At 31.8% G+C, this 16,390-nt stretch overlaps 1 pseudogene; it reads left to right on the forward strand.

The window, feature by feature from the left end:
• The first annotated feature begins 3,174 nt into the window (after positions 1-3,174).
• Positions 3,175-10,687, forward strand: LOC121366608 (annotated as a pseudogene).
• Positions 10,688-16,390: the final 5,703 nt, after the last annotated feature.

Here is a 16,390-nt window from a genome sequence, read left to right on the forward strand (position 1 = left end):
AATGAATTCAGTACACAAACACACAATGATATAATCATAGTAAATACTACAACATCTATATTATAGATTGACTAGAAACAACATCAAAATAGCTTTTGTGTTTATTTAACTTGTCTAAATTATCTGTCAACAACATTACGATATCATCATATAATAATAGTATATGTACGCAAAAAATTGCCGATAATATACTAATATTGAGTGCATAAGATAAGCAGTAGATTATACCTATGTATAATTCCCCTTGCTGTGAAGATATTCCAATGCTATGATGATTTCTGCTGAATAAAATCGACTACACATCTCATCAAATGACCCAACCTGAAAAGAGAGAGAGAGAGAGTGAGAGAGGGAGGAAGGAGAGAGAGATGAGTACACTAATTACAGACTATATTGTGCTATACCTTTCTCAAGTAATCTAACAGCTCACCACGTTCTTGCATAGCTTAATCCAAAATCTAACACAATCAATTAAGGATCATTACATGTCCTCTAATTTAAATAATCAAATTATTGATTAGTGGATACAAAGATTGTCTTTATCTTGAAATGTGAAGTAGAGTTTTACAAAGAAAGGATGGTCGAAGACGTGTTAAAAACATTTTTTTCTCGGCTCACATATTGTACTTTCTTTTCATTTAATGATGTGACGTTTTTCAGAATTTTAACTATAAAACAAAAGGATTACCAATTTTAACTTAATTGTGAATAAAATATCTCAACGGTTAAAATCAGAATGTAGTTAAAAACCTATCACCAAATATGATGGAAAAAATGTTTTTTCCTTAACATTATAATTATTTAGTTAAGCAAATATATTTCACTCAAACATTTTGTAACAATCTTAGTACTGAAGATCGACTGCTATTTATTGAACATTACTGGCATAACGTTTCTTGTGTGGCCTTCTCAGTAGCCAAAGACAACCTAAGTAAGTATATCATACAAACAATATTATTTAACAGAACATTGGTTGGTATAGAATTCAACCTGTTTACATGATAATCTGTAAATGTATCAACAACATGTATGTTCTGGATGATTTAGCAAAACCATACTCATATGGATATATGTACAAGATATACATGAACCTGCATCACATACCTAAATATATATACAATGCAAGTCCCAAAAATATCAGACGTCTCACACAAAGGATATCCTTTTTTCCTACATTACTGCTTGTATTTTTAGATGAATGAAAATCACACCATGTGTTGCAAGAAGGTTCAGTGAATACATATTTTTTATGCTCAGTGTGTGTGACAATGCTTGGATAAATTAACTAAATAAGGGAAATGTATTCTGAAACTTTGTTTTGAACGGTAATGAGAAGTTTGTTGTTAAGACAAAAAGTCAACGACTCTATTGTTGTTGCAATGACTGTCATTTCACACTGAAACTACTAGTTTTTAGTAAAACACTACTGGATAAGTTTGAAATAAGAACCAAATGACCGGCTACTGATGCTAGACACACACACACCACATATATAATATATACGAAACCACATACACATAATAAAAACATCATACTGAGGCCAACATACTGTGGAGTAAGGAGCCTTCTCCAATAATCTTGTCAAACGTGAAATCTTCTTTTGATTTCTTTGGAACTGGAACAGATTCTGCAACTGTTGCCATTTTTGCGAGTGATTTGTGGATTGATGTCGTGTGTGTGCCAAGGTAGTACAACTCTGAGTGAAGAAGGAAGTACCGTTTGTAATGAACCACACCCTTTATGAGGTCACGCCTCACTTTTGAAAGCCATGGATGAAAAGTAAGACATTGTGTGTTGATATTTGCTATATTCTCTTTTATATATAGGGTATTCAGTCTGTACTGAAAAGACATCTACTTTGTAAGTTGTTTACTCCATCCTTAGCTGTATAACATTTATCACAGACACTTAAACTTTGCCTTCTATTAAAATTGACATTATACATTTATAATCGTCATACAAGAGATGACGTCATCACACTAACTTAGCCATATAAGTTTGAGACCAAAAACGTAGTAGTACATTATGTCTGTTGCTATTTTAGTAACAACGAGGGAAACGTTCTAAAATACTCACGGAATTTACTAGTTTAACAACATAATTTAGTGCCAAAATGTTTTTATTGTTCTTTCTGGTATAAATCAAATGTATATTAAGTTTTAACATAAGAAGATAAAAATAAAATGTATTAAATATTTGTATTTAAATACATACATGCATTACATACATATACATATTATATACATATATATATATATTGGTATTGTACTATATAGTTAGCATCTATTTAATTTTTATTTCTACGATAGAGTGGCAGACTACAGTGTATTTAATAACAGATCGAGATGGAGTACAATAGTTTGAAGGTACTGTATATGAACGACCACACCTACTCTTATAGTAATTAAATGTTTGTTTCTTTAGCTCATTCTGATGACTTACCCAACAGCTGCTATTAAACCATTTTTTATGGGAACGTTTGCCATTGCAAGTGAACAGGTCAATAATGTGATGTAGCATGGAATATTGGAATGAGGGTATTACAGATAATAGTATTGAATATTTGGAATGTGGATATTACATTAATGAAAATATCAGGAATGGAATTCTAAAAGTTGTTATTGCATTTTATTTAGGCTAGTAAACTGGGAGTTGGTAAGAACACTAGTATTATCTCATATTATGCTGGTTATCAGGTCAGCCCCTTTATTTAAGACAATTAATGATATAGGTCACTAAACAATTACAGGTAATACAGTTAATTATTTACCCTCTTGTTCTTACTTTTATCGCTAATAGTGATTCTAATACAGGTCAGTCTCAGTAGCCATGGCAACTATTTTAGTGCAAAATATTATTCTTTCATTTTACAGGGATGTTGTAGTTCACTTGAAGAAGATCTTAGAGAACCAATTGGACATTACAAGAAGCTTTATCTGTACCTTTATTACATGTGTTTGAACATGCCGTAATATTTGATCTTAATTAATGATATTATTAATAATATTCAAGTTCTTAACCCTTCATTTCCTGTCCGCCTAATACTCCAGCGCGTTCAAGGCGGTTTTAGAAAGTGTGCATGCTGTTACTTGACACCAATGGCAAATTCTACAGAAGAAGGAAATGAAATAGCGGAGATGTGAGAAGACATTTTGTGTAGTATGGACAGCGAAGATGTTTCTTCCTCCGACTGAGGTCGATGGAATTCAAGATCCAGCAGGTAATCATGAAATTAATTAAGCACATACACTCAATAGTTGTAGTCTGTAACGCACATATATACAATAATAATAGAGAGATTTGATGCAAAAACAATAGTTATATGAAAAATAAAATTTGAAAAGCCTGCTTTTCTAGAGAAGGGCGTTAAATAGAATTGCTTCACATGGCACTTGAATTTCAAATAACCACCTGGTGTTACTTCAAAACAAAATTGATGCACATATAACAGTCACCTTTGTCTGACCATCATTCTGTGATAACTATCTTGATTGGGTTTTTTTATGTTAGATGAACTTAAGTTACTAATGACTCCACCAAATGCTAAGCTTCACCCATCTCCTCATAGTCGTGTCATGTTCTCCTCAAGTCCTCACAACTCTCTCTCCAACATTAGAGCTATCAGAGGTATAATAGTTACATAATAAATTTATAACTATTTAAAGAAAAATGAATTATACATAGTTGATCATGTATCAATTTTTAAGGGGTTATGTTTAATTTTAGGTATTCAGAGAAAATATTGATGAGCCAGAACAGAGCAATGATTCCAGTCGAAGCGATGCTATTATTCAATTTATTATACCCAATTTTGTAGAAATGCAGAGTACATTGTTGAGTGATCCAGTCTATATCCGAGATTTGCCCTGGTAAGTTTAACATTCAGCTATTTCCTTGTATCAGATATGACATGTAATATATTACACCTGTTAAACAATGACACATAAGATTTTATGCTCTCAGTATCAGTGACCATTAACACTATACTCTGTCTGAGTTGAGAAGAACCATCCAGACATGTAAATAAGTTTTGCTATTTTACATGCTATCCACATGAACTTGTACCAATCAATTCAGCTTGCAAGTGCACACACACACCACACACCCACACACACACACACACACACACACACACACACATATTTGGCTCTCTAGTGCTATGAGAAAGTAGCAAACTATAAAACTCCATACATTTTCAATGGGGTACCTTCACATACACATACTTCAAAATTACACCTTCAAGGATTTAACAAATGGCATTTTTCACCTTGAGAAGTCAGCCATGTGTCATGGGCAATTCAAATTACAGTTCCAATTATATGAACAGATGTTATATTATAACAATTATTATTATTATTAAAATAATAATAGAGGTAGCAGATTTTTTTGTCTGATGGCTTCACAATCAAAATCATAAATTAACAGTATATCTGGAGAGTTTGTATCTTTTTGTTGGAGTTAAAAAAACAGCTCTACCCAATGTCAACTTTCTCTCCTTTCCGTAGCCTCTTGATGTTGGTACATGAAGTCCTGTGACATCATGGGGTTGTTTTAAATATCTTAAATCTGATTTTTATTGCTGCTGAGTCTCCAAATAGTCATAGACATTCCACAACAACCTCCTTTGTTTTTGATCTTAGTCTTTTTTCCTTTGGCACCTTCACAAACATGAGAAAAAAAACGTCATGTGTTCACATGATATACACGTGTGAAACAAATTAAAATTAAAATATACTTCACGCTAGTTGCATATAATAGGAGAGGAAATACCTTATCTTACATTCAATGCATTCAACATCTTTCTTTTAATAAATGGCTCTTCTCAACTCGGACAGAGTGTATTAGATTGAGTACTACTCCATTATGAGCTATAACTTAATTTTGTGAATAAATATTATCATTAATACAAAAATATAATTTAATCATAATTACTTAAAATTAATAGTGCCAATTTACTAGATTGTTTATTATGGTATACTAATATATACTACTGTTTATTTGTAGGAGATTAATGGTAATGCTAGAATGTCCAAGACATCAGAAGGTGAAGTGAAAACAGTTGGAATTTTTGTTCAATGTAGTCCAGAGACTCCTGATATGCCGTAAGTCACACGATATATGATGTAGCTTATAATTGTATGCTATTGTTAGTGGGTGAGTGTGTCCGCTCGGGCAGGATTACATTACTGGACCAGTTTAATGCTGATAATAACAGTCATAGTAAAGGTGTGTTATGTTGTTATTAGGTCTCTCTGACTCTCTCTCTCTCTCTCTCTCTCTCTCTTTCATAACCAGAAATCTATCATTGGTTTACTGCCAAAAGAAAATGATTGGGGATGTTTAATTTTTTTAACTTGGAAGGTATAGATTCTATTAGTAATATTATAGTATAAATTACCGACTATAGGAGTATTTAGTGATGAGAATGGGTACATTAAAGATGGCACGGCTATTGTTGAAGCACGAGTATCTGCTGATGCTCCACATGGCATTAAGTAAGACAAAAAAGAGAGCTATATGTTAGGATTTGTCTTTAGTTGGGACTCCAAGAAACACACTGGATTCGTTGGTCTCAAAAATCAAGGAGCAACTTGCTATATGAATTCACTATTACAAACACTATATTGTACCAATAAATTAAGAAAAGGTAATTATGTCTATGCTTAGATAGCTAGCTACATGGATGAACAAACAGTAGAATGAATGGATCAATGAGCAAACAGATAGAAAGTCAGTTAGATTTTAGAAATGATTATCAATATAGAAAAAATGATATTTTTTTATTTAATAGGCTGTCTATCAAATGCCAACAGAGAATGACGACAAATCTAAGAGTTGTAGCCTTTGCTCTTCAAAGATTGTTTTACGACTTACAACATAGGTACAATATATTGTACATATTTTATATTATATTGCTATTTGTAGTGATAAAGTTGTAGGGACAAAGAAATTGACCAATCATTTGGGTTAGTGATGAAAATTTAGTAGTCAGATGGACAGATAGATGAATGAATGGACAGATAGACAGATGAATGGACAGATAGATGAATGAATGGACCAATGGATAGATACATTATTGGAATTTTTTTCATACACATATTTTAGATGGGACTCAATGGATACATTCATGCAACATGATATACAAGAACTCAGTCGAGTGGTAAGTAATCCTTACTATTATAAGTAATATCATTATATTATTAGTAGTAGTAATAATATTATAATTATTATTATTATAGTAATAATAATATCATTATTTCTCTTAGCTCCTAGACAATATGCAGAGTAAAATGAAGGGGACAACTGTTGAAGTAAACTGTTCTGTTAAATTTCATATTATATGTTGTGTCTTTAGGATTGTATACCAAAATTACTAGAAGGAAAATGGAGGTACGTTATGTTATTATAGAGTGAGTAGTATAGATATTTGTTATCTTCACAGACTGTTATATCCTGTACTGATATTGAATATGAATCTAGAAGGTGAATTAATACAAACAGTTTGTGTACTCAAAACCATGTCAAAAGATGCACACACACACACACACACATATATATTATATATATATTATATATATATAGATATATATATATATATATATACTGAAGTATCTAAGTTTTGTTGAAGAGTGCTCGATACAAAATTCAAGAATAAAACTAAACTAAAATAATGATTATTTTTGTCTAGAGAGGAATCTTTCTTTGATTTACAATTGAATGTAAAAGGCAAGAGAAGTCGTAAGTTAGAATCACTTAAGTAGTCCTCATTTCAAAGTACCTTGCACAGTTTATGAGAGTATTAAAGACTACACTGCACCTGAAGTACTTGATGGTGATAACAAATACCAAGCCGGTACTCACGGCATGCAGGTTCTCTCTTATTATAGTTTAAACAGGGCAATGATAATCTCTTGTTTTTTTTTATAGAAAGCTGTTCGTAAAGTCTCCTTTACCAAATTTCCTCCCATACTGCATTTACAGTTGATGAGGTTTCAATATGATATTATAGAGTGAAGGGCACACTAAACTAAATGACAAGTTAGTAATAATGATGACATCATAGAGTACTTGATATGACTAGCTATTTATTAACCTTGTTGCATGCAAACCTTCCATTTATAAATGAATCACTAATCATATGTAATTATGTATTAGCTTCTAGTGATGATTGTAGTTAAACACTCTAACACATGGTCTCAGTCATGTGACAATATTTCCCAGTATGTTAAAGTGATATATGGCTCTTTTGATGTGTCTTTCTCTAGATACGAATTTCCTGAACATTTGGATCTTGATGAATACCTCGAAGTCATGAGTCTACTCCTGCTCACTATACCTTACATGCTGTCCTTGTTCACAGTGGTGATAACTATGGTGGTCATTATGTAGCTTATATAAATCCTGCAGGAGATGGAAGGTGAAAAAGAGAGGGCATTTATTTAACTCTTTGTTTATAATCCCCGGGGAAATTGTTATTAGTCAGAGCCGAAAATTTTTGTATTTTTTAGTGGCTAAAGTTTGACGATAGGTTGTATCTAAATGTTCACGTAAAGAAGCTATTGATAACAATTTTTGGTGCAGTGATGTAAGTGGAATGTTATAATTGTTTTTTTTTATTATTAGTGATTACTTATAGGACAATGTGGCTATACGTAATTGTACTAGTGCTTATATGTTGTGTTATATAAGAGATACAGCTATAGGTAAGTCACAACTACCAGCTTGTTTGTTGATTAATGTGACTGTTGTCCTTTTCAGCCGATGTATTAGAAGCTGTTACAGATGTAGATATTCCTAGCGGTTTGGTATCGATGATTGAGAGGGGAAAAGTAAATTTATAAAGTATAATCTATAGAATGTGTTATCTGTCATTTTGGGTCAGATCTTTGGAGGCTCTACGTCGTAAAGAACGGAGTGAACTCATCTTTTTATGACAGTAGAAGTGTTTAGTGATGATGATTTACAACTTCATCGTGGACCCGATTTGATTGATCTGGATGAAATGAAAGGAAGGTGTGTGTGTGTGTGTGTGATCAGTTCAACATGGTTGTAATAACCACGGGGTATATAGTTAGACTGATTCTCCTCTCGTTCTATCTCTCCCCACATAGACAGTTTAGAATGCTTAAAGCGACTACATTTGAACAACTACTATATTTATTTAGCAGATGCAAATGGTAACACTATAACAATTTAACAAAACACATATTTTCTCACAATTAGGGCTACAGTAAAAACCAAATTCGACTGTGGCCCTTTGAAGCAAGAAGTAATCATACATACAGACCAGTGTGTTTGTGAGAACTATACTTCAACAGTAAGTACTAAGTGTTATTGATAAATACTGTTCAGTGTTTGCTTCTTAGATTATTGAAGTTGCAGATTCCAAGTCATGTCTGAGAGTTTTATGCTGAGCTGTTGATGGCAGGTAAATGTGTGAAGTGGGTGTGTCTCTTTATAACAAACTTGTCTCTTTTTAGATTGTGGACTGATTGAAATTGCCTGTATTTGATTACCAAAGTAAATATTTATTAATTGTTTTGTTATTTTTTATTATTTAAGTTAGTTTGGTAACATTTTTGTGTACTTCCTAATACACAAAATATATCATTGTTATGTATAATAATGTTCTTGTATCCTCCGTTCATTTTAGCTCAAGTGTTGTTCTTCATCAAATATTATGATCCTTTCACAAAGTCACTATCATATATGGGTCACTTAACAGAAAACATTAATCAAAAATTTGGTAAGTATATCTTTTATCTACAAACCTAAGAGTATTAATTGTATTCTTGGGTTAAAATTGTTAATCTGTTAGAAAATCAAGTAAAATTTTAAACTCTCTATATATATTTTTGTTGTTACTGTCACAGCATCACTACTTGATAACTTTCATTCAATGGCTTGTTTACCGGACTCTGTTCCATTATTGATATACGAGGTATTCCTTCTAATTATCTGATAATAATAATTATTACTGTCTTCAATAGGAAGTTACCCCTAATAGAATAGAAGTCATTGATACCAACACTGAAATCAGTCAGGTTAGTAACAAACAGTTAATATAAAATTATGACAGGCAATTCTAAAATTGTTTCTGACCACATTTTATGTATACATATATATTTGTTCTGTGTGTCATGTTGCAAATATTGAAATATCAACTTAAATAATAAAGCACTGACCATTTAATACATACAATAAACAAACTAAGTGGCATTTGTTAATTTTGCACCAGTACTATTAAACAATCTCAAAAGATATATTTTCATTTCTAATCTTTTCCTGTTTTTTAGGAAGAGGAAGTGAGAGATGGTGACATTATTTGTTTTCAAAGGTAAATAGATTTAGCAGAGAACACATAACTATATTTTTAATCCCTTTAGAGCTGATATTTCAATGGATGTATTAGAAATGCCCATTGCTCCTATGTATTACAAGTAAGTAGTAATCAATTTTAATTGTGTAATCATTTCCTTTTTTTATTTATAGAGAGCTTTACAATAGACTAGATGTTATTTTTTATGATAAAAGTTTACCCAGAGATCCAGGATTTACACTAACACTTAACCAAAAAATGGCATATATGCAGTAAGAATATAAAAAAGACAAAGAGTATTTAAATGTCTTTTGAACACTAAAAAACTCTCTAGTGTTTTATTGTTACTATGCTAGTAGTACATGACTTCAATACAACAGCCTTTGTGTATGTGTTATGTATCAATGTTCACAGCTTAATACTTGATGCATTTCTATTCTTTATTCTTTATATATATATATATATATATAATATATATATATATAACGTACTGCCCAAATGTGATTTATTTTGTTAGTGTAGTATCAAATGGTGTATTGTGTCATAATAGTGTGTTTTGTGTTTAGGTAGCAAATGCTGTTGCAGCACACATCCAGACAAGTCCACTCTTACTTCAGTTTCTTTAGACCACAAGTGTATGTGATGACTGATCCAATTTTAGACTGTGACATATTTCTTTCCTGCAGACACCGTCAACTTTCTGATCAAGCATTCGCTGTACTAATGAGGGTACTTTACGAGATTTTGTTCTTAGTAGCAGAAGTAGAGTAGATACAGCTCCTTATCTCTTTTATCAAAGGTTTGGAAGTGTTTGGGATTTTTTGTGATTCTCTCTCTCTCTCTCTCTCTCTCTCACACAAACACACAACACACACACAACACCCATTTTAGTTTAAACATTCCCATAAATGAGTTTGAAACCAAGAGATGGTTTAAGTGTGTCTTTGTCAACTCAAACTAAAAGAAGAGGTCAATATCATGTTTGTAATCAATCATTTGAATTGTCATATTTATACAGAAAGAATTTACGGTGTATGTTGATAAAAATGGCACTATTGAAGATCTTTTAAATGAAGCTAGAAAAAGAGGTTAGTCTCTGTTTACATGAACTCTTCCATCCATCCTAATTGCCTAGATAAACATTTCACGATAACAGCACACAGAAATTAAGGTTAACTCAATGAAATTAACATGCTAAATATATTTGATAACTGTTTTTACTTCAGATTGTTGGAGGTTATGGGAAGTAGAATTATTGATGTTCATCCAATTGATCGTCCTGTCAGTGACCTCATGTCACAGAAGATGTACAGAATAGAGGTCAGCAGTCTCAATCAAAGAATTGATTATTTTATGCATAATTTCTAGGAAGTGCGATCAGATGAAAACTATCTTAACAGAGAATGAAGCACTTATTCCTGTGGCCCATTTTCAGAAGGTATTAATAGTATATTTTTATTAGACTGTCAATTTGTTTTATTCTAGGTCACTCATAACACATTTGGTGTACCATTTCTTTTAGTTATGTGATGTAGTGTATTAGATGTACTATAATTTTTTAATACCATATCTTACTTAGGAAGTACACTTTTCACTGGTCAGAGAGAACATTCAAGCTCTGTTAGATGTCAACGATAAAGAATTTAACAAGGTGTGTTTTATATATAAGTAGTAAGCTGCTAGAGAGCCATTTTACATAGCAATATAATGTTAACTATACAATATGTTATGTTGTGATTGCCGTTTCTTTCAGTGGAAGTTTTATATTATTTCTGGGTTGACAACACCAATACATCTCTCCGAAGGTAATGACTTATCTGTGTAATCAGAGTTCTAAACATCCTAATGTTTTTTTTTTTTTTTTCCTTTTTTTGAATACAGAAAACGATCCACCATTATGGTTGAATCAATTCCCAAATCTATCCCAGCAAAGGTATGACACTAAATAGAACATTAACAAACCTTCAGTACAATGATATATGAAGTATTATAATGTTAGGAAATGTCAGATATATATTTTTAATTTTATGGATTAGGTATCATGTTTCCAAAAATGGGTTCACACCGTGGCTTGGCATTGATCACATTAATAGAACCCTAAACGAACTCGTTATAATGTAGAACGTGCTATAAAAAATTCACAACTGATGGATACTATATCTTTTGTTTGTCCACTCTCCTCTCTGAGCTCTTTTTCTCTTACTTCCTCTTAAGATTTGCACTATAATTTTTAGCATTTTCTCACTCTACATTTCTTGTATTATATAAATTGTACATCATTTGTGGATTTTTATCATACCAATAAATGTTAATATATTAATTTAAGCATCTAATAATAAAATGTTACTCTTGTAACAAAACAAACATAAGAAATGACAAGTATTATTAATATTTATTGTGATCAGATATTTGTTAAAAACACAAGAAAATTGAAAGGAATATTAAATTTACAACACACGGTTTTTTTAAATATATAGTTGGTATAAAACTAGTGGTAAGTGCATTTTACATATAAAAAAAAGGACATGACATGATCACAAATCAGTATCTATCATTGGACCTGGCTTTTCTAGTACTTCATTACGTCGAGTAATAGCTTCGTGGATTTTTTTGATTGGGCCAATGGAAGTCCTACACTTTTTAAATCATGTTGTGAGCAGAGGGACAACGAGTCAAGGTCTACTTTCTCATGTAAGAGAACTTTAGCATCATCATAGATGTTCACAGAGTGAAGAAATGTCGCTAAAAGAGAGTCGTTCTCAAGTTTCCAACTCATTTGTATCCAAAGGGACTATGCGTGTTATAGCTTTAGTTGTATGTGGCCTGTGTCTTAAAGATTAGGGTCACATGCTTGAAGCCTGAAAATCATCTGGATATTCGATTGTCATCTTTTCTCTGCAAGATGGCTAAATGTATTTAGCATTGCTCCTGATTGAATCTTTGGTAACGGGCCGAAGAGCATTATTACAGATATGGTCCACCATGTCACGTAATTCGTCATCTTCATCTTCACTCTTATTCTTCTTCATCATTTTCCTCACCATTCTCTCCCGGTCGCTGTAAGAGAAAAGTTTGTTCAGGTGTGGTTGGTGATTTTTTCTTGTTTCGACTTTTTTGATTCAGAATTTTTTCTTGTAACGAGGCAAAGTATTGGAGTGCTTTTTTTGATGCTTGCTTCTGTGTTCGTATTCTTTTCTCCATTGTTTTTAACGCCTTAGTCTGTTGCTGCCTGACATATTCAGGATTAACTGTGTTTCAAATGAATGGCTACACTATCAGAATTCTGCAACATTCAAGCCGTCTGTTTAATGCTGCCACTTTGGCTGGGTGAAATCCTCTATCATCTAAAGACCATATATTTGCTTGTGCTCAATGAGCAGCTCAATAGCCTCATGGTTGCCATAGGTAGCTGCAATATGTAATGGTGTAAGTCCTCTGAAATCTATTTTATTAGGATCAGCTCTAAAATAAATGGAACCCTTTTCACATTTTTGAACAACTGATGTGTTACTTACCCCTTTTTTGAGGACTGTTTCTAATGGTTCTGGATGTCCAGGCCAAGCACACCAATGAACGCTAGTCCATCCATCAATATCAGTCTGGTTTAGATCTTTCTTGGAAGCTTTGCTCAAAATGGAAACCTCTCCGTCTTTAGCGGCTTGATGAATTGAATCCTGAAGTGCCATCTTTCTTGAAATTTAGTTTTGAACCAGCACGCCCTTTTGGATATAACCTTGGGCGGTGGCTGCACTTTATCAATACTAGATCAAAGTAACTTTGATTATGTTTAGTAATACTAATAGACTAGTAGAATAGTATTACTATAGTTTAATATATTAATTATTACTTTTGAGTATTATTATAAATTCATCTTTAAAAACAGACTTTTTATAGTTACTTATTATTACGAGTCAGAGACAAGTACATAATATTTGGAAAACTTTTTAATTCGTTATTAATTAATCAAATCAAATCAATTAATTTTAGTCACGCGTGTGGTGTTCCTGAAAAAAAATTTGTCACAAGTTTGTGATGGACCGATTGTCAAATTGTAGCGTGACAGAGATCTCTTGATAATATATAATGACTCCATTTTCGCAAGCTTTTAGTATAAGGTGAGTTATCTCTCCATCCATCCATCTCTCGTCTATTTTCAGTTGTTGCAAATACTCTTTCTCTTTCTTCCTCTATGTTCTCTACGACTTTTCAGCTCATCGTTGGATCATCTCGTACTTCGTGGATCGACTCGCCCCTCTCGTCGTTGGATCATCTTTTCATTTAGTTTCTGTTTTTTTTAGTTTCAATTTTTATTTATTCTTTTTTTTATTATTTTTATTTTTATTAATTTTTGTAAAGTATTTTCGATTTCTTCTCTCTCTCTCTTGTTTCAAACAGGATTCAACTTTGAAGTTCTTAACTGTTCCCTGATTGTTCTTGACTGTTCTTTGGTGTTCTGACTGTTCTTTGATGTTCTGACTGTTCTTCTCTGATGTTCTTGTTCTCTGATGTTCTGACTGTTCTGGATGTTCTCTTGACTGTTCTGATGTTCTCTGGATCTAAAAGATGAGTCGCCCTCCTGCCTGGTCTCCCCTGTCTTCTTTCCTTCAAGCCTTCTTTAATCTTCTTTAATTTTTTTTTATTTTATTTTATTTTTTGTGGGCTATTCAGCCCATACACTATACACACACTCATACAAACTCTATTAATCATCTTCCCCCTCGCCGCCTGGCGGCCTAAAAAATTTTTTTTAATATCCAAGGCCGCCAGGTGGCGGGGGAAGCTCTGATCTTCTAGGGTGCGTGTGTGTGCTGTGTGAGTGTGTAGGTTGGTGGTCCTTTTTCACTTCCTCTGTCTCTCTTCACTCTCTATCCATTCACTGTCACCACTAGTTCAGTTATTACTACTCTTTTCTTTCCCTGCAGGAGCAGCACTTGAAAAAGGTGAGCTATCTTTCCATCCATCCATTCTTTAGTAATCCAGTTGTTACAGATAACTTCTTTTTTCTTCCTCTATGTTCTTTACTTGTGAACTGACTGGAGGACTTTTTGGGGACTCTTCAACTACTGAGACTGTCTTTTTTTAAGTTTTTTTTAATTTATTTTTTATTGTATTTTTTAATGTTTTCTTTATAGTTTCTTAATATATATGTTTTTAACTATATTGAAGTTCTCAAAAAACAGTTTTCACTAAAAATGTGTCAAAAGTCAATCAATCATCTTAATTTCAGTTTTCAAGATATTTTAAGTTAATCATTAATTATCAAGTTTGAAATATTCTAAAATTCTAGACTTAATATAACCTTTTAACTTTGTTTCATGAAAATTGAATTGGTTTTAATTCAATTCTTTTTTTTTAAATCATAAACAACTTTAATATATTACTATAACCTATATAATAATCAGTTTGTATCATATCATCTTTCGTGTCCACTTTTACTAATCATTAATTAATAATCATTTTTCAATAATAATTATTAAATAAAAAATATATTTTTAAGGTGTGATATTTTCACGCGTGACCACCATGGTCACGCGTTTGCTGTTCCTTGCTGGGTGCGTGCTGATGATATTTTTCCCGCCTTGCCAACGTGTGCTCGTTAGTAATGGTTTTTCTGGAGACCTTCTTTGACTGAACTCTTGAGATCTTTACCTATTGATATAGTTTTAATTTCTGTTTTAGTGTCTTCACTACACTTACTTATTTTTGTCAAAGAATGTGCCAAGAACAAGAATACTGAGAGGGAGTGTTGAAAGAACTCTTTGTATGACATTATGTAATAGTGGTTGATCAATGAATGTTTAAGAACAAAATGATAATTGAAGAGTTTCATGTTGAAAATTTTGGCATTTGACCCGATTTCTAATCAATTATTTTTAGATTTAATTTTTATATTCCAGCTTTTAATCATTAAATTAATCTTTATTTATCATTTAGCTTTTTTTAAAGTTTAGTTCAGTACTTTCACAAAATATCAACAAACTGGATGAGATCTATACAGATTAGAGAGACTGCACAATTGCTCTCACCTTCCAACTCAAAGATCTTACTCTCTATATAATAATTGACAGTTTGATGATATATACTAGTAGCAGTAGATACACGTGTAGATTTAGTGTATTTTCCATTGATTTGATAATTTTTCTGCCCGCAAAACTAATATATATATCATTAATAATTTCCTTTAAACCTTAAGATCATTCACCATGTTTTTCAAAAAATTATCAATTATTTTAAAAAGAGAGCAACATCAAAAACAATAGAAATACCAATGATGACCACATTATTGTAACAGAGTTCAATCAACACTTCACCTTATTGATTGTTCTACTAAATGTCCTGGTAATCAGTATTTGTCTTACTGAATGACTTGTTAAGTAGTGTAGTGTGTTAATAGATCTTGTTATATTTTCTTTGCACTTCTTTGTTATGTGGTTACCTTACTTGTCTATTGTTCTTTACTCTATTTAAGTTCAGTATTTTGTTATTTATGATATGTTTTCTGTTTAGTTAAAGCTGAGAACACGATACTGCCCGTTGGTACAGTTCCATTACATTATAAAAGATATTAGGGATAGATAGTAAATACAAATATTTATTGTTAGAAATTACTTATGTTTTGGTTGTAATGATGGCTTGTGATCTAGAATAATTTCACAATATATTAAATTAATGTTTAATTAATTTGTAGTTAATCTTATAATACATTGTGTGTTCCAAACTTTTCATGGTCTAATAAATTCAAAAACAATTTAATCATGACAACCCTACCAAATATTTACTATAACAATATAAAGTTATGTTTAATGAAATATTTGCTGAAAAAACACTCACTTGTTTTTTGTATTTTTTGATTGATTGGTGTCTTAAGATAGGGTGAAACTCCAAAAATCACACCACCAGAACTGTCACGTAATATACCAGAATACAATAGTAATTAAAATGTATACAATGTTATTAATATTTGACATGTCCAGTATAAAGTTACCTTTATGAGACTAAAAACAGAGTTTTCCCCATTATTTGTAATGGCCTTTCATCATTATATTGTCTTCAAAATTAACAATATAATTT

Source organism: Gigantopelta aegis, unplaced genomic scaffold (genome assembly GCF_016097555.1).
Source record: "Gigantopelta aegis isolate Gae_Host unplaced genomic scaffold, Gae_host_genome ctg6369_pilon_pilon, whole genome shotgun sequence".
NCBI classification, from domain to species: Eukaryota; Metazoa; Mollusca; class Gastropoda; order Neomphalida; family Peltospiridae; genus Gigantopelta; species Gigantopelta aegis.